Source organism: Dermacentor andersoni, chromosome 4, assembly GCF_023375885.2.
Source record: "Dermacentor andersoni chromosome 4, qqDerAnde1_hic_scaffold, whole genome shotgun sequence".
NCBI classification, from domain to species: Eukaryota; Metazoa; Arthropoda; class Arachnida; order Ixodida; family Ixodidae; genus Dermacentor; species Dermacentor andersoni.
Genome location: NC_092817.1, coordinates 151,025,551 through 151,045,043, shown reverse-complemented (window position 1 = coordinate 151,045,043; position 19,493 = coordinate 151,025,551). Strand labels below are relative to the sequence as shown.

At 49.4% G+C, this 19,493-nt stretch overlaps 1 protein-coding gene across 2 annotated transcripts in view; it reads right to left on the bottom strand.

Moving 5' to 3' along the window:
- Positions 1-19,493, bottom strand: part of LOC126537928 (solute carrier family 45 member 3-like) — a 159,846-nt gene that overhangs the window by 58,293 nt on the left and 82,060 nt on the right. The gene's annotated exons all lie outside the window — the stretch shown is intronic.

The window sequence follows — 19,493 nt, the reverse complement described above, 5'->3', positions numbered from 1 at the left end:
TGTACTGCATCCGCTGCGATGTCCCTGACCCCCTTCAACAGCAACGTGAATAACAGAATGTGCAGCTGCACACAACTGATAAGGTCGGCCCAAAACTCGAATTTGCATTGGACGGGAGAACAACGTACGTAACAAGAAGAGAGAAACTGACGGCCACGCAAACGCCTTAGTCGTTAGTTCGCTTTCTGACGCCAGGCTCATAGTTCCCGCTAGAGTAGCTTCAAGTCCTTTAGACACACTTGTGGGGGCGCCTGCGACGCTATTTCTCATTTTTTCGTTTTGTCGAGCTCTGAGCAGCGAAAAAACCACCTGTGTAAATGAAAATGTAACAAATAGAACTATCATAAACAGCAGTAAGGTATTTGCAGTAAGGCATAAACGACAGTAAACTAGCTGGAGGTGGGCGCTGAAAAAAACCTAATCGAAAGACTGCGCTTGCCTTCATCACCATTTTGTGTCGTCCTTCGTCTCGTTTCGCGCTGTTTAACAAGATGGAAGGCGAGTGAGTCGGTTCCAAATATGTATCCGCACTTCTAAAGGTATATTTACCAGCACTATGCACAAATGTCGCGCCGACAGAATTCGGCTTTACTAGGTATAATACCACTTTCAGAAATCCTATTCTGGAAATCCTTTACCCTCGCACATTTTATTGATTTTTCGTCAGCTTGACGGAGCAGTAAGTTTTGTGCGGCTGCATAAAAGTTGCCTTCTTGCCGATATGAACGGCTTTAAATGTGCTCAAGTGGTAGGCACATTCATGAGCCATTGAATGGTTAGTTATAAACTGTGACGCGCGGAAACTATTATCAATGTGTTGACATCTGTTCTAACAAAAAGAAAGTCCATATGTCACCCTCTTCCATCAAATATATAACTACGTGCCATACGCAGCTGTTTGGAAATACATGCGCATACATCAGGAACAACCTGAGATCGAGCACGTAAAGGCGTGCGATGATTATGAACTTCGGTGTTTAACTGATGCCTTCAAAGAAATCACTCAATTCTGCAGAAGCTTACATGAAAAGGGTTGTAAACCGGAGAGGCTCTCCGTCGACAGCGGCGGCGTCCACCTTCTTTGTCAAGGTTGATTACAGCTTTCATAAATGATCAGTCGTTTTAGAATTTCAGTACAAGCTCTTGAGGAATGTCACTAGTATTCAAAGAAGACTTATGCCAGGGTGAGCAATTGTTTCTAGAGCACAGCTCTTAGGCGACTGTTCCTGCGGCGAGAGCCGGCGTAGTACCTCGTAACCGAGCGAACGAGCACACCGAATGAGAGCGAACGCGGAACTCAAATGGAGATGAAAGACGGCCATAGCGATGACAGCGCGAGGAGGAGAGCGGAGGAGGAGGGCGCAGCTGATCCATGAGGCGGAAAGCAGAGGAGGAGGGTGTCGAGAAAGCGTGAGAAGAAAAATGTAGTGCCGCGCATGACGGACTCTGCGGCGACGACGGCTACGAGATGGCGCCAGAGTAGCGCGCGTCGTCCGTTCACCAAAGCGCTGCATGAGCGGGGATCTGTCTGCGGTGGCTGCCGTGAAACGCGCACGCGTGTCACCCACGCGCTGCCTCTCACGATCTTCTGATTAGCGAGGCAGTCGCGCCACACTTCACTCCGTTTGGAAAGTGCCGCACGAGACAGATTGTCCACGCCAAGCAATACATCACGACATGAAAACACGTATAGAGCTGCGCTCAAATTTTGCATTAGGGAGTCGTAATCGTCCGTGATGTTTTTTTTTTTTCTGCGTTGCCTTGCTTTGTATCTTTCTGTTTGTTTGTTGCTGACAGCTGCTAAAGTGTGTTGCGACCAGTCTGTGAAAATGTGTAATACGCTATCCGCAGTAGGAGCAAAAATCGTGGGACACTCAGATTAGGCTCGGTCTTCCGGATGGTGTGCGATTGAGACCTCCACGCGGCCTACAGTAGATACGTTGCCTACGGCTTGTCTACAATGTGCATGTAAGTATGAATTCTAGACACTTTCGTGTCAGCATTTGGAAATCGTTCAGAAGTCAACCGCGCACACACATGCAAGAAGGGGGGCAGACGGAGGGAACGGATGAGGCGACCCAGATTTGGACGAAAGTGCCTCCTGCACCTGACTCAACATGACTAAGTCACACGCATACACAGAGAAACACAGCCATGCCCTGAAACAGCGGGTTGCAAGGGCTGTCAGTGCAAAAGAGGATGTCAGAAGTGAAAGGACGCGCAATAAGCGTGAACAGCCCAAACAAGGAGCGGACGCGAAGGGGCCACCTCGTAAGCCGCCCGCGAACTTCCTTTGCAGCATATACGCAATTGATAATTAGCTTCCTGCTAACGGCCTTAGTTAAGGATGCATTGTGTGTTTGGTGGGCACAATGTTGACTCACTTTCAAAACACATGTCAGGAAGTTGTCAAATATTTTTTTAAACGCTGTCACATAGTTGCGTACGACTCCTTGCGCAACGGGGACACATGGAGTGCATTTCTAGCTACGCGGCTACAGCTGGAAAGCGTTTAGGTGTCGGGGGGGGCGGGGAGGCAAGTGATTGTGCACTGCCGGCAGAGTCGTACTCTCTCTCTCTCTCTCTCTCTCACCCGATCACGCCACATCATGGATGCCTGAACGGAAGCGCTCCGTGTCCCACGAGTCATCGCCTCACCGTTCGCTCTCACCGAGTCGGTGCTCGGGTGGCCGCTCACACCAGCTGGGAAAGCTCTCCGGTTGCAGGCCTAGGCTTCGCAACTTGAAGCGTGCCTTCGGGGATGCGCAGCCAGACTAGAGCTGCAGTTGTATTTGGAAGTTCGCCATATCTCGTTGACTTCGACCAACACTATAGGCTCCGTGCAGGAGTAACTGCGGCGCAGACGAGGGCGCCCCTCGCGGCGGAATGCGATGAGCTGGTGGGAGACGCGCGCGCGAAGCTCTCCGAGCGTGTGTGTGTTTGAGCGGTCTGAGTGCGTCGGTCGTGGATTGCAACAGCAACATGCCGCGTTCTAACGTGAATTGCTGCGTTGTGAATTGCCACAGCACCTACGCGAACTCGCCTGGAACAAGTTTTTTTAGGTTCCCCAGCAAGCCGTACGAAGCGAAGCGACGGGAACGCTGGATTGCTCTTGTCCGACGACAGAAGTTAGTCGCAGCAGCACCCTACCAAACGTGCGCCGTTCATGTGTTGTTGCATTCATTTGCTTATCGTTCAGGATGCTTCCTTCACATTAATGTACGAGATACAATGCATTATTTTGATAGTCATATGCGAAGTTGGAATGAGATCGCCTGTTATTCGCCTTAAACTCTAACAGGGTTGTAAACACTACCCGTTGAACATACAGAGCTTAGAATATGCAATTTTGTCTACATCTTAGCGTTTGCTTCGTGGCACGTAGCCTTAACTGGCCTGATGTGTTAGGGTTCGCGTCATTTTGTGTTGTTATTGCCCCGCCATCGTAGCTCAGGTGTTAGGCGCTAGACTACTGTCCCGACGACGCCGGTTCGGCCCCGCCTGCGGCAGCTGCGTTTCGATGGAGTCTAGCACAAACAGTTTGGACACCACAGGTACCGTCTAACGATGAGGTTGAGATGTTGATCGAGGAGGATAGGTGTTTTTAAACGCTAAACGCATGTGTTGTGCGATGTCAGTGCATGTTAAAGTATGGCACGTAGTCTTGGCACGTACTGAAACGTGAGAACATGATCATTAATAAGTGCTCTTCAATCTGCCAACCTTGTGATAAACGTTTGCAGTCAGATGAGCGTTGTGATGAAACCCTACCAGGCTCTTTCAAGGTGCCTTCGACTAGTGAGTGCTTGGGGTAATATTTCCTGGAAGCAGGAACGCCCCATGCTCGTGGTCGACTTGTTTTGCTGTCGCACGTGGTGGTGTGCACAAACAGCGCGACAGCAGCAGCGCGTTTGCATTTTCCAGCCACTCCTGCCTGGTAATTGCATCTCGCCGCCAGCACCCTTCTGTTTTTGTCAACCTAAAGAATTTAACTTTCAGCTCTCAAACAATACAATTAATATTTGGGCAACTTACGTCAATCTTGACAGATCTCGCAGGTGCGTTGATTCTGGTTTGCGGTATGCACATTGCCGTGATTTTCGAACCTCCATCATGCAGCAGCTCTTTCACGTCATACACATGATCGGATTCTAAAAGGAGTCGTCCTTTACGAAGGTTCCCGCCGCGGAAAAAACAGCTTAGGTCGTTAAGCTCACCGAAACCGGTCGCCAGTAACGTGGGCACGCCGCTCGACATGGCTCGCAAAGCTCCCGCGCCCGTATTCGCGTGCGCACATCTCCCACCAGAGTTTATCTCGTGGCCGCTGAGTGGCGCTACCAGTTCGCCGACGGTATCGCCGTCTGGGTAACTGCACGGAGCCTATAGCTGCGCGTTGTCGTCGTACGTGATAATAGTTCGCGTAGTTTTACGTTTTTTAGTCTTTGTTTACGTTGTTTACTCGTCTTACTCTTTCGTGCAATCTGGGGCGCTATAACGTAAAGCTATTCCAAACTTTTCTATTCCATTTACGCCATCAGCCCTTCACGAGTGGTCAAAAGATTTTCAAGCCGCGCCCACTTTCGTCTGTATCATGGGACGTCATGAAAACCGCGACAGCTCCCCATATGATATGGCGTCTACACACTGATTATGCATGAGTGCACCGAACAAAGGAAAAATAATTATTTCTGATTCGACGCTTCCTGTTGCCACTAGCACTGTGCTGTTGGTCAATTGTTTTCGGGCTGTCCCAACTTCGCCTCTCTGTCACGCAACGTCCCAAAACGGCGACAACTCACCGCGTCAAAGTTACATGAACCCGCAAAAGATGAATTAATATGCCGAAGAAAACTGGGCTTTCTTTCGGAATCGCCGGAGAATGCCCCGTTTCGAAAGGAATGGAAGATGGCTGCCCGCTGATCGCTCAAGCACTGGCTACTCGCACCTGCCAGAGAGCATGGACTTATTTGCGTATAATTAACCTTTCTGGGTGGCAGTGTAACGTTCTCGAGCCCTTTCGGCACGTGTACGACATCGCAATATCTCTCTGCGAACTCTGGTAAGGATCCGTTTCCGCGGTATTCTTAGCCTTCTGTTGGACGACACCGTGATATTCCACCAGCCACCAAAAGGTAAGTACGGGGAAGCGGACCAATCGCAGACGCCGGCACCACCCTCTTCATCCGGTTATCTCACTGCGCTGACTCAGCCTCATCGAAACCCTCTCCGTTTGAGAGTGCTTCTCGCCTCTTGCCAGCCAATTAGATAAGAAAAACCGCTCAATGCAGGCGATGGCATTAGTTTTTAAAGCACACAAAAGTGAGCTCGTATAAGCGAGGAAAGCATTTGATCGGCCTGTTCAGACAACGCTGCGGGTCACCGCCCGATGCTTGCGTTGGCGGCTACGTTATTTTGACGTCAGGAGATTGGAATAAAAACGTATTGGAATAGTTTTACGTTACAGGGCCCCTGGAGTTACTTGATGGGGCACTAAAGAGCGAAACAAAGCCAGTTTATGCTGTCATATTGGCCGCCAGATCATATTGTCACATATTTAGTGTTTGGGTTGGGTTTTATGGGGCAAAAGCCACAAATGTATTTGGTGTAAAAACCTCACTCGGTGGGGAAGGAAATTAGTTTGCCCCGTTAAACTTCACGTCTAAAGTGCGCGGACGGTACGCCTGCTGCACGCTGCGCTGTTGAGCACGAAGTCGCAGCGGTCGTATTCCGCTGAGGACGGAATAGTCCAAAATCTCTGGCGTGCCATGCTTTGGGCGCACGTTAAGAAGCTCAGGTAATGATAAACAATTATGAACACTCGATTACGACATTCCTCATATAGCTCGCTGCGCAATTTCCGGGACGTCAAATCTCATAATTTATTTAACGTATGCTGATGTTTCGGATTTCGTCACTGCTGGACATCTTCTCGTGTGAAAGAAGAAAAAAACAAAGGAGGAGGAGATTTTAATGAAGAGAAAGGAGGAGAGGTCGGCCTGGAGAGCGTGTCTCTAGCCTGCTACTCCTCGCTTGGGAAAGAGGAAGTGAAACAAAAAAAGGGTTCCCAAAAGCCATACCTTCCGCCTTTGATGCCCCTTAAGAATGCAATTGATTGCCTCCGGATAACGTTGTCCTGAGCCGACACTGTCAAAAGCTACGACGTCAAGTGCAGCCAGTGTCGGAGCTTCAAGGTGGCGTCGCCACCCGTATATTTAACTATGCGGCCCCTCTGCGACATTATCAAGGTATCTTCGCAAGGCAAGCCTAATTTATCAGTCAAGAAACTTAATATTCCTCTTGAATGTCTCGTTAAAGCTCGCCGAAATAATCTCACACTAGCCTTACCACGTTCACATCGAGCGCTGACTTATATTTGATATACGAAAACAATTAGCACCCAGTGTCTGGAGGCTATTACAGACGATCTTTCACTGGCCGTTCCGGGGCTGGAACGCATACCGGAACGCAGACTGGAACGCGGACTGGAACGCAGAACGCAGAAATTTTAGAAACATTTTGCTCCTACGGGGACACAGCTGTTGTCGCAATGTGTAGATGGGACGCCGGGTAGGGCTTTCCGAGGTGCGCTCCATCGCCACATACGTACAAGTATCGGAAACACACCTACAGTTGTCGCCCTTTATCGCCTATACTTACGTCTAGGAGAAGGTTCTCCACCATCGCGAAATCCAGAAGAGCGGTTCAGAAGAGCTAAGCGGGACACGGGCCAAGCGAAATGCCACCTGACAGGATAAAGCGTAGCTGTTCTCGTGCACTTCCTGCGTCGCTTGGTCTGTCAGTCATCTGGACTGTTCGAGCCATACAAAATATTTACTACACTATAACGATCAATTTTGATAAATCACTTACGCAGGCTGTGTGCGACAGAGATCCCTGACTGATCTACTCCGGCTATATTCTGTGCCCCTGTGAGTCTTCTTTCCCGCTTTTCTACTCAGTCCTTCCATTCCCATATACTCGTACCCCAGTGCAGGGTAACAAATCGGATGTTTCTCTTAACCTCTATGTCATTCCCATCTCACTTATACGTCTCGCGTTATATCGACACAGCGTCAGACACAGAGAAATGGGAACAAAGCAAACGCTCAAGCACACTTTTCTCAAGAGCGAACAGATGATATAATAATTATGTTAGCGCCAACCTTGTGTGCGAAAATATCCTTTGAATATCCGCTCAAAAATCTCTAGTTTGCCTTGAATATCTCTAGATGTATATATCAACAGATATTTTGCATGAGCCGGTGGTCTACGTTATTATGCCGCCCTTACTAATTGCGGTGCGCCTTGAAGTAAAAATTAGCATAAAAGCTAGATCACTCAGAGCACACGCTAATCATTTGCATTGAATCTCTTCTCGTGCTGCAAGAGCCATTACAAATCATCTCGTACATGTCCAACGCTCGTACATGTCCAACGTTTGATTCACGCTCTATCGCTTACGAACTTGAAATGGTCACTGCTTCTATTACAACTTCAGTCTCAAGAAAGTGCGCGAACCTCGTAGTCGCCCCTACATTTCGATACGGGTAAAAAAAAGGACTAACGTGCACTTATCTTTTTCTCGTTGTTGCGATGCAGCAGCGTCAGTTCTGCAATCCATGTAAAAGATTTACATGTACATGAATGGTAATGATGCGCTAGTGACGCGAACGCATCATCAAAAGGCAGTTACACACACATCCTTCGATACCAACGCACACCGCTAAGGGTCGTATAAATTCTCTAACCGAGCAGGGAATTAATTTAATTATATGTTGCGCAGGCCTCTCAAATGTGCACTTTTACAGGGAAGCTGCCAATTGATGCGGCCAGTTCTCCCGAGCTTTTTCCGCAAACGTTCCTGCTTATATTGCAGGAATATTTTGAAACGTGTTTCTTAATCAGGGGTCAAATTAAAATTGTCAAAATTCCGTTTTCGGGACGTTTAGAAACGGTTAAATTAATCGCTTCCAGTGTTTGCTGTCATTCCTGGGAGCACCAAGAATGGCAGAAATTTCACATTTCCAGGATATAAGTGCCCTTTTTACGTGTGACGGGTCCCGAATGTCTCAAGCGCTTGGGTAAATTATGTGTTTTCAAAATAATTACTCAACGTTGCCTTTCCACTAGAATGTTTGCGTTATAGGATGCACGCAATTGGTTTGCCCGATCTCCTTGGTGAAATGTGTGAAATACATTGTTTATATTACTGCGGTTACCATTCTTAGGGTACTTGAAGCACTTTCCGGGGTCTACCTGCCTGTCTTTCTGTATCCACGTCTCTGCCAGATTTCTTTTTCCGCCAACTTGAGTCATTGGATAGTACTTGGTCTAATGGATAGAGCGAGTCGGCCGGCTGCGCTGAGAGAACAGGGTTCGAAACCAACCGTCGAAACAACTTGGACCAGCGGGTTCGAAGCACTGGGTGTGTGGCCCTGTTCAATGAACCACACGGGCGCCAACATTGCTCACTAGGTACGTGCCGCTGTTCAATGACAAAAAAAAACGCTTTAAAATTTATCCGGTGTTGGCTGAAAAGAAACCCGCTACATATACATCCAGGTAATAGCTTTTTGACAATATTAAATCCGCGCACGCCTCAAACGCGGACTTCGTGGCGGTGCCGCCAGATGGCGCAGCTTGCCCAGAGAGAGAGAGAGAGAGAGCAAATGATAAATGAAAGGTAGGGAGGTTAACCAGGACTGAGCCCGGTTGGCTACCCTACACTGGGGAAAGGGAAACGGGGACGGAAAGATTAAAGAAAGAAGAGAAAGTCCACCGGGGATATCGTTCAGTCACTCAGTCCGGATCACAGACGCTGACTCAACCCTGTATCTTTCAAATATCGCAGCAGCGCTTTTGTGGCCTTTTGTAGCTGCGATATGCGAGGCCATGGTCCCAAGATCTTGTTTAAGGTGAACGGTTTTCTATCTAACTGGTTGAGAGCTGTGCAGAGTTCTCTGTGCAGCTTGCCCAGAGAAAAAGCGCGAGCGAGGAGCTAGGCTGCACGCACTTCTCATACATGACGCGCTTCGGCGGTGGTAAACTACGGTGTCGGCTAATCGCGATTACCATCGGCATACACCGCGAGATGCGCTTTACGTAAATTTTCGTTGAACTAAGAAGCTAGTTGTGACTGACGAACTATAAATGCTCGGCCTGTGTAGAAGGTTAATTATAGCCTTTGTAGAATATTCCTTACTCAAGCGTTCCAGAGTGTCATACCGCTGTTCTTCCTCAATGTTTTCCACAGAGCGAAAGCAACTCTACAAGCCAGCACGTAGAAATTCTGTGGAATTGGAGGGCTTGCAAAGTGTGATGTGCGGCGCAACTTCCACGTTCCTGGCATAATTAGGAGCGTCGCAAGTAATTACCATTGCACTCCTTTTTCCGCATTTCTCTACGTCATACAAGGTTCGTAGTTGATTTCCCCGGTGTCCTCGCATTAAATTAACAAGACACCGAGTTTATATATCGCGAAAGTAACAGACACGCGTTTAATGTGTCCGCAAAGATTTAAAGTATGTGGGTTAATTGCGGGCATTAAAATAAATTATGCACGCAAGTGCTCGCGAGCGCTAAAAGTATGTTACGTAAGGAAATATCTGTGTAAAGGTAGCGAAGAGCAAGAAGTGAGTTCGCTATTGAATACTATTTATAAACTATTCACAATATACAAAAACTGCTATAAACCATATTTAATTTTCTGTCGTACTTGACTTGGCTTGAAAAAATTTCACCGACGATTACAATACTCACTAATGCGAAATTCGAGCGCAGCTATATTCTTGTTTCATTTCGCGATATACTACCTGGCGCGGACAATCTGTCTCGTGCGGCAAATTGGAAAGAGAGAGCGCGTGAGTCACATGCGGGCGCGATTCACAGCAGCCGCCGCAAAAAAGACGTCCGCTTATGCAGCGCTATGTGCCCTTATATGGTATCGGTCGACACGATCACGGCATTGGTGAACAGACGACGGCACGCTGCTCTGGCGCCATCTCGTAGCGGTCGTTATCGCAGAGCGCGCCTTTGAACTTTCGCCATGCCATCCTCTTCCGCTTTTCCCCTGATAGTTGTGCCCCACCATTCCCCGGCGCTTTCCTTCTCGCGCTCTCTTCGCTATCGCAGTCTTTCATCTCCCGCTGCTACGCTCCGCGTTCGCCCTTTCATTCTTCGCTGTGCTGGTTCGCTCGGTTACGCCGAGGGCCGACGCCTACGCAAAACGGAGCAACGGGCGCCTAAGAGCTGCGCTCTAAAGCATCAGTGTTCGCACACTCGCATCTCTTAAGAAACCTCGCGCACGGTGAAAGTGCACGAGGGGGCGTTACTTCAAAGAGGTCATTCATTCGACTGCCTGCTTGCAAGGCACAGCACCCTCGCCAACTGCTACGGAAAAGTGCTACCTTTGAAGCTGTCTTCCGTGATGGCAAGCAGTTCATCACGTTCACCCCATTCGTTGACGCAGCATTTGTCCGTTGTTCTCGCGCGCGCTATCCGAGCGTCACGAATAACGAGAAAGAGATGTTCGCGCCCGTCTGCATACCCGACCCCCAGAAACCGTAGGCTCGTTTCCGCACGACATGACACGCGCGCAGGTACGAACAAACAGCCATCAACGCAAGAGCACGTGGACACAGACATGCATGCACGCAGGCAGGCACGCAGGCACGCGTTATGGGCGCGGGCAACAAAGAAGCAGGAAAATGTCGGCGCGTTAAGCAAACCCCCCTGTGTACCACGCGTGCGTCCTAGCCGCTGAACCACTCTCAATACCGGCAGCGTTGAGGGAAAAAAAATCTTCGCCGCCCGCAGATTGCCGTATAGACCACCATAAGATCTCAACGTTTTTTGTGTTGCGACAAATGTCCGGCTACGCTTGTTAGAACTGACAACGCGAGGTTACAAGGGAAACATTTTTTTTTTCTATAGTTCCGGAACTGAAGAATGGGTTAAGAGAGACGCATTATGGGGGACGAATCCCCGTATTACCTCCGACCCCCTGGTGTTCTTTAACGTGTTCGTAAAGCACGGTAGCATACACATTTCTGCATTGCGGTCCCATATGAATGCGGATGCTACGAGCAAAAATCGAAGCCGCAGACTGGTACTGCAACACAACGCCACATTGACTGCGACGTGCCACGAGGCTGTTGCTTCTTAAATTAGGCTTACCTGGGAACATTTAAAACAACACCGAAGGAAACACGCGGTGCTGACTATCAGCTATATTTTTGCAGCACTGCAATTTCTGCTGCAGGACAGCGTTCAGTATTGTTGGGCCTTCAATCCCTTGCCACTCATTGGCCGTCTAGCCGCCGCTATGATGCCCCCCCCCCCCCCCCCAAAAAAAAAAGAAAGAAACTGGCACACAAGCCGCAGCACGGCAGGTCGCATGACGTAAGACAGGGGTAATTGGAGATCATTGGGAGAGGTTGGCTGTAGACGTATATATGTATAGGAAAGTGATTAAGCATAGAGGGGAGGTCGAGGTATTTCGATTATCTCTACAGTAAAAAGCTTTTGTTTTTATGGGCGAGGAATGCCGCGTTAGGCTTGTTGAGGTTATCTTTACTAACACGAAAAGTAAAAAAAATAATGGTAGGACGTTGAATACTTGCTCCCTGTACAAAAACAATATTTCGTGTTGGGCCAAAAGTTGAACCGGGGACCGATGCCTTTCCGGAGCCATCGCTCTACCATGTGAGCTATAACCAGAAGGCTATAGCAGGCCTCTGAGCGAGGGCAAGTTGTTCGACAGCTTGAAACACGTGGACTCAGAATCAGGCAAATCAGATCTGCGGAAATTCTTAAACTTAAAAAGTATATTTCATCTACGTTGTTAAAGTCCGTTGAACACATTTGCAACAAGTCGCCGTTCATTTCCCATTGAACGGGTGCGGCCGACACGGTCATGTGTGCATGTGTGCAATATGTGCATTTCCTTGCTTCTCTTTTAAAGAATAGGCACATTCACTTCTGTGCACGCGATTTTGTACGGCTTCCTACACGGTTGCAGCCAAGTTGTGGCCCCACGGCTCACGACCGCGACCACAAGCTCGTCACAGAGAGCGGGGCCGGAACTCACGGATCGATTCCGCCGCGGCCGCTTCCCTTGAACTGCAGGAGCGGGCAACCTCTTGAAGCTATTGACACTCAGGCATGGCACATCCGCGCCGGCATTTTCTCGAAGCGAGGTTTAATTTCCTACCGTCGACGGCCTGTATAGCTGCGCATCTGCGGACAAAACGGCGCGCGCACGATGTGGTGGCGACAAGCCTCACGATTCTAAGAGCCGACACCTGGAGCGTGATTGAAAAATCATGACCCCCCCCCCCCCCCCCACCCTTTAGTAATCAGCTCGTGCGATAGGGCGGCATATAAGAACTTCGCGGCCAATCGTTATGATGCGTATAAACTCAGCGAAGCGCCAAGTGACAGGGGAACGACAAGCAGCTTTGAAGTGAGTTTTGGGCGCTTCGTTCTGGTTCCCTTTACACGGTTGCTCCAAAGGTGCCTTTCGGAGAGCCAAAAAAATACAAGTACTCCAAGTGGGCTCACCAAAAGTGCACAGTTTGAAGCACTTCATGAAAAACATGATCGATGGCAGCTGGAGCGATGAGCGATGAGGTTAAGAAATATTCATGCATAGGTAGTGTACTGAACTGATAAAGGCAAGTCAGACCATGTAATAGTGACGCACGTAAGGGCCATAGTAGAAGCTAAATGGGCGGCTCACCCGCACTGCACTAAGTTGGTGTGCGTTGTTCAGGCCACGATGGCACAGGTTGGAGTCTCTTTGCAGTCTCTCACTCTCAAATTTATTCACGCGTCATTTCCGCTTGAATAATAAAGAGGAGCGCTTAGCTGGCAGAAGCGGTTTAATCCCTGGTCAAGAACAAATTTCAACCCTGCTGAAGATATCAGCACCTGCGCAATATTGCGGATAACACCACACGAGGCTGAGGCGCATAAACAATTCGATGGAATGCCAACGCCTCAGAACAAAGTTCGGATTTGAAGCCTGCGGTGTGGCTGTATGTGTATACTTGCCCGGACCTTACGTTCACCCGGACTTACCCGGACCTTACGTTCACAGCTAACGTCCACTGGGCCGAGTGGAGTCGACTCTCGGAGACGCTCGGAAGCGACCACCACATTATCCAACTTGACATCGCGCATAACCGGAAACCAACCAAGACTGGAGTTGCTCGACTAACAGACTGGAAGTCCTTCAGAGACAACCTCAGCGGCAACACAACAATCGACGACATCGACCATTGGCTCAAGGGCCTTCTCATCACCGCAGAAAACCACACCAAGAGCATGCAGCTAAGCACCAACACACCCGCAGTGGACCCGCATCTCCTTCATCTCTGGGAGGCCAAAAGAAGCCTCCTGAAGAGGTGGAAGAGACAAAAGCTCAATCGAAAACTCAAGCAACGAATCGCCCTTCTCACCATACAGGCCCAAGATTACGCGGAGCAACTTAGCAGGCAAAATTGGCACACCTTTTGTGACAGCATACAAGGGACACTCAGCACCAAGAAAACCTGGCATCTCCTACGCGCTCTCTTAGCCACCGATCGCACCAAAACTCAACAGAGGCAAGATCTGCGCAGACTGATCCACAATCATGCTGGATCGGAGCATGATCTCCTTCGTGAGCTTCAGCAAAAACTTAGCAGCGACAAGCCCACTTCATCAGCCAGTGGAAAGACGTACGACGGTGCACCAAACCCAGATCTCGATCGACCATTCACCCAGGCAGAGCTCCACGCAGCATTAGCCAAACTCACTAGAAACACCAGTCCCGGCAAGGACAGAATAATTAATAAGCTCCTACGCAACCTCCCGCAATCTGCTACTACAGCACTGCTACAGTATTACAACGACTGCTGGGAAAAGGGGGACCTACCAGCAGCCTGGAAGCATTCGGAGGTCACCATGATCCCCAAACCCAACAAACCCCTTCTCATCGAAAACCTACGTCCAATTTCCCTCACATCTTGCGTGGGCAAACTCCTCGAGCACATGGTGCACGACCGGTTAACAACATACCTCGAGGACAACGGACACTTGCCGCATACCGTGTTCGGCTTCCGACAGCATCTGTCCACGCAGGACGTACTCCTGCTCCTCAAGGAAGACTTGCTTGATTACCTCGATCACAGACGCAAATCATGAATCCTGGCAATCGACGTAAAGGGCGCATTCGACAACGTGAGCCACGAAGCCATTCTCCGCAACCTCGAAGATACAGGCTGCGGAACCCGGATCTATAACTACATCAGCAGCTTTTTGACACACCGAGCAGCAACAGTAGGCGTCTGCAACCTCCGCAGCGATGAATTTCGGCTACCCAACAAAGGAACTCCACAAGGATCAGTTATTTCACCCCTCCTTTTCAATATCGCAATGATGAAGCTACCGAAACAACTGAACGCCATCCCAAACCTATGCCATGCCCTTTACGCCGACGACGTCACGCTCTGGACCAAAGCACCTACTACTGGACAACAAGAACGCAATCTACAAGAAGCCGTCGATACTATCGAAAGATACCTCCGACACTGCGCTCTGCAATGCGCACCCGAACAGTCGGAGCTTCTCGTCCTGAGAGCACGGACACGAGGAAGACCACCTAACTATATCGAACCCGATCCTAGCGTCTCGCTCAACGGAACCAAGATCCCTATAGTAGACTCTCTTCGCGTGCTCGGACTTCACATCCACAAGGACGGATCAGGGGCGGCCACTCTCCCGCGTCTCCAACGCACACTGTCACAAGTTACGCACCTCGTCAAGAGGATCACAGACCAAAGAAGCGGACTTAAGGAGCACGACACACTAAGCATAATTCAAGCTCTCCTAACTAGCCGTATCACCTACGGAACTCCCTACTTGACGCTCAAGCCGGCAGAAATCAAGAAGCTCAATGTTGTCATTCGAAAGGCAATCAAAGTAGCCTTGACCCTCCCACCCATGGCATCAACGGAGAAACTCCTCAAGCTCGGCGTCCACAATACGTGGGAAGAGCTTGTCGAGGCTCATAAGATCAGCCAACTAGAGCGGCTCAAGCTCACACCCACCGGACGTGCAGTTTTGCGCTACCTCAACTACAGTGAAAGCTTCATTGCAGACACAGACCAGAAAGCAAGAATCCCACCTGCAGTCCGGGACTGTATCAGCGTTGCAAGTATACCGCGCAATATGCATCCAACTCATCATAAGGAGCGTCGGCAAAGCAGAATCCGCGCACTCAGCAAGAAATACGGGAGAGACCCTGATACAAGGTACACCTATGCTGCCCGGTATATTAAACGAAACGCCTTTGCCCTAAGCGTCACGGATCACCAAGGCAAAGAACTTGCAGCTGTCACCATCCGAGCAAAAGCCTCCGAGACTGCAGAGGAAGCGGCAATAGCTCTCGCAATGACAACATGCCCTGAAGTAGCAGTAATACTAACAGACTCCCAAGCAGCAGCGCGCAACTATCAAAAAGGACGCGTATCAGAAACCGCACTCAAAATACTAAGAAATCACATCGCACGCGCCCCGCTCCCCGACACCCACATCAACTGGGTCCCAGGCCATCAGGGCATGACAGAAAATGAGGCGGCACACGCCGCTGCCCGCGAGCATACCAGCCGGGCTTTCCTGCCATCCCACACTAGGCCGGCCACCAACGTTGATGACATCCCCCTGAAGTACTCGGAGCTTCTGCAACACCACCGACTCAGCAGAAGAACGTACGCTTCACCACACAAGAATCTGAGCAAAGAGGAAGAAGTCATCCTGCGCCGCCTACAGACCAACACCTACGTGCACGGAATAATCATGCACAGACTGTATCCTACGCAGTACTCGTACACGTGCCCCCATTGCGACGTTCTAGACACCCTGCAACATATGGTCCAGGATTGCCCACTGCGTGACAACGCCGCAGACCCTACCTCACAAGCTCCACAAGACGACTCCAAAGAAAGCCGCCCCCCCATAGAAGCAATAAAAGAGCGCCCCAGCTCACCTCAGATCCATACAACTGAAACGTGGGAGGCCAAGCCTTCCTCCGATGACCTGGACGACCAACGCAGTCTCGTCGCCCGGGCCAAGGAGGCAGCCCAAGCCAGAGGGTTCTTGGAATAAGGAATCCTCCCACCTAGGGTGAACCGGGTTCTGACTCGGTTCACCGTTTCGGAAAATAAAAGTTTAGTTCTCTCTCTCTCTCTTGCCACAGGTATGTACAACGAATATGTTGCCATGTTGCTGCCTTTTGTTCACGGGGAGGTGGGACCAGTCAAGCTGCCGTTATGCAGTTTATATCCTGCCATGTACATCAGTGTACTTATGCGCTAAAATAAACTTCAATTCAACATACTCCAACGACTGTGTGGCTGGCAATGACATAGGTCGAGTCGTGAACTCTCGTAATGATGTGTCGTTAAGAGGAATAACGGTGGAAGGAAACAATGTGGACAGGACACAGTGTGCGTCCTCTCCTGTTTCTTTCCACCCTTATTCCACTCAACGACATAACATGATGCACCAGCTGGCCCAACAGCCAACGATACTCCACTGAGGTCAACCCCTCCGAATAAAACACAAAACTAGGGTTAAGAGCCTTACTCCTTCGTGTAACGCTGTGTGTTATAAAAATGTTCACTTGCACTGCGGTTGCTACGAACAGAACAGGAAAAAAATGTACCTTTCTCTTGTTTTTCACTTACGAGCACATAGGCACATTTGTAAGCTGCACGTATCGGCCGATCTCATTTACGAGCCGACATGAGGCGGCAGAGTAGGGCAACAATGAAAAACGAGAACAATGAAGCGACAGTCGGTAAACGCCCTCGCGACGTGGTGTTGCATTCTGAGGGCATGATGCCTCACGCACACGTGCCTGTTAAACCTGACCTAAACACGTGGTGAACTTTTCTTTCCGTCTGTTTTTTCCCATCCGTTGTTGTTACACGTTGCTCTCCGGCTCGATATTACCTTGGTCGATGGTGGTATCAAGATCAACCACCTCGGTTGGCGTGCAATATCTTGATTACTTCAATTTCACCTGGCTCAGAACGCATGCGCAGCCCATGAGCGCTGTAGTCCTCGCGCACTCTTGCTGTGCATGTGTTCAAGCCAGAATTACAGTAAATACCGAGGAAAAGGTAATTCTCGATTTTTACAGCGAACTTTAGGGACAAGCTTCACAGTGCGTCAGCTAAACCGCACTCCTATTGAAGGCTGTTTCTATTCCAAGTTCCCTACCTTCTTCCCCTCGAGAGCTGAACGGGTTTGCCATGCTACAAACAGAAGTTCCTTATATCTTAGTTGGCCTTGGCCTCGCTGATGATGGAGATGATTTATTGGCAGCCTCTTTGAAATGCGGTGATGTCTAATAGTCGCACCGCTTGCTTAACTTAATTAGGTATGCTATACATGCTTTTCATTCTAGCATTTTTGCATACATCTCCTGAATACACGCTAAGGAGTATAGTAATCGCCATCCTATGCGACAGAGGCGAATTATGGAAACTCGTTGCGAGTTCGATCAGGTCACCGATTCCCCGTGAATCTTGGGTTTGGTCCCTCGGCATCGCGTGAAATCGTAATTATAGTCACTGGGCAAGCATCATCCTAAACATCGTCTAAGGTTGTCGCTCGGCAAGCTATTGTTTTTTCCAGAAACGGAAACTACGATTTGAGCGGTTCAAAGCAACTTTTTTTGTTTCCTCATGCGTTGCGGAACGTCCGTTGCAACGGTAACGTTAATGTTACAAAAAAAAAGTCGCTACAGTGCTTGGTTCATCGCTGCACCCTGAGCCAAGACGCAAGCACGCAGATATGGGGCAGCTGCATCAATCGCTGTAGGCTTCAATTTGCGAGGTGCGATGGCATGGTGCCGCTGTCATTGGCAACCACATGTTAGAATTAACTGACTTCGAGAACAATACGCCAAAAATAACATACTACGCTTTTCTGTTAAACAAGTGCCCACAACGGAAGAGCAATGGTCGAAGCAGACGACGCCGCACTTTTATCCCTATTGCGTAGGAGTACATTAACGCCTAGTGAACGAATGACAGGAAGGAAAGAATGTTTCGCAATATTCCCGCCTTTGCGATTACTTCAAAGAGCGGTTCAGTTTAGCCCTCAGACTTCCCAACATGCGGTAGATAAGATTCCGTGCATGAATGATCCTTTTGGTTCTGAATGTAAAAATAACACCTTCCACAATAATTAAATTTCGTGACGCGCGACTATCAGACAAACGAGCACAACTTGTGGACAAATGAAATCGCTAAGCTTAGTTGCTTCTCGCGACGCCCAATATTCAAGGTGCTTTTCCCACGTAACGTTTTTTCAGGGCTTGTTGAAGGCCTTGAGGCGCTATGTTCCCCGCCGTACACTAAATATGAAATATGTTTGCGGTATGCATAATACGGGCATGACAACTTCAGCTGGCTTCGATCACAGTGTGGTGCCCGCTGTTAACATCCACAATTTCGCGACATCGCGCCAATGGCGTATGTCGATCAAATTATTCTTTACCGCATAGCCATAACCATTGTCGCAAAGCGGGCGCGCCACTAATGCTAATATACAGTACAATCACAAGATTTACGATATCAATACGCGTAACAACATACGAGCAGAGCACTCAACCGTATGCCTGGCACACTTGAGCACGTAGTTTGTATATGGTTGGCGCATTCCCTAATCGCCTTCCCCTACCATCGCTACAGAACGGCATCTGGAAGTGACAGAAGATGCGCTCTCATAGGCATAGTCGTACGGTTTGGCAGTAGCTGTAGCAGACGGCGCGCGAGCTCGATCAGGGAGTGTACAACAAAAGACATGTACAAAAGGCGAGAGTGCGCCAGGCACTCACCAGGGTGCTCTGCCTGAGCCGAGCGGCAGGCGCTGCCGTTTTTTTACTGTCGCAAGCCTCGTGGCTGTATACCCTTACGCGAAGCCAAACGAGGCGAACACATTCGAGCCTTTCTCACGCACACACAGACGTCGACATCTACCGCACGGATCACCTGATATGCAAGACACTTGAAGCTCGATGGTAATTTGAGAACCACAGTCAAAGTGACAGCCACGTTCGGTCCAGCAGATGATGGCGTCAACGTTTGGCTCCAGGAAGTCCTAGAACTTAATTGTGCTGTTTAGCGATTCGAAGCTACGCAGCTGGCTATGAGTCACACCGTGGTTATAAGGGGCTGCGAATGAATTTTGACCGGCTGGGGTTCTTTAACGCGCACCCAAAAGACGAGCATTCTTTTTTTTTTAAGACTACTACCATCGGGAATAATATACAACGCCGCCGGGAAGAGAACACGTGACCTTGCGGTCAGCGGCAAGTAAGCTGCTATGGTCGCCGTGAGATACCGATTGTACTCCCGATCACGGGGTTCGGTCACCTTTGCGTTGTACTTATTGTCTCACTTCGCTTACTATACGCATGCACGCGCGACCATACAGAA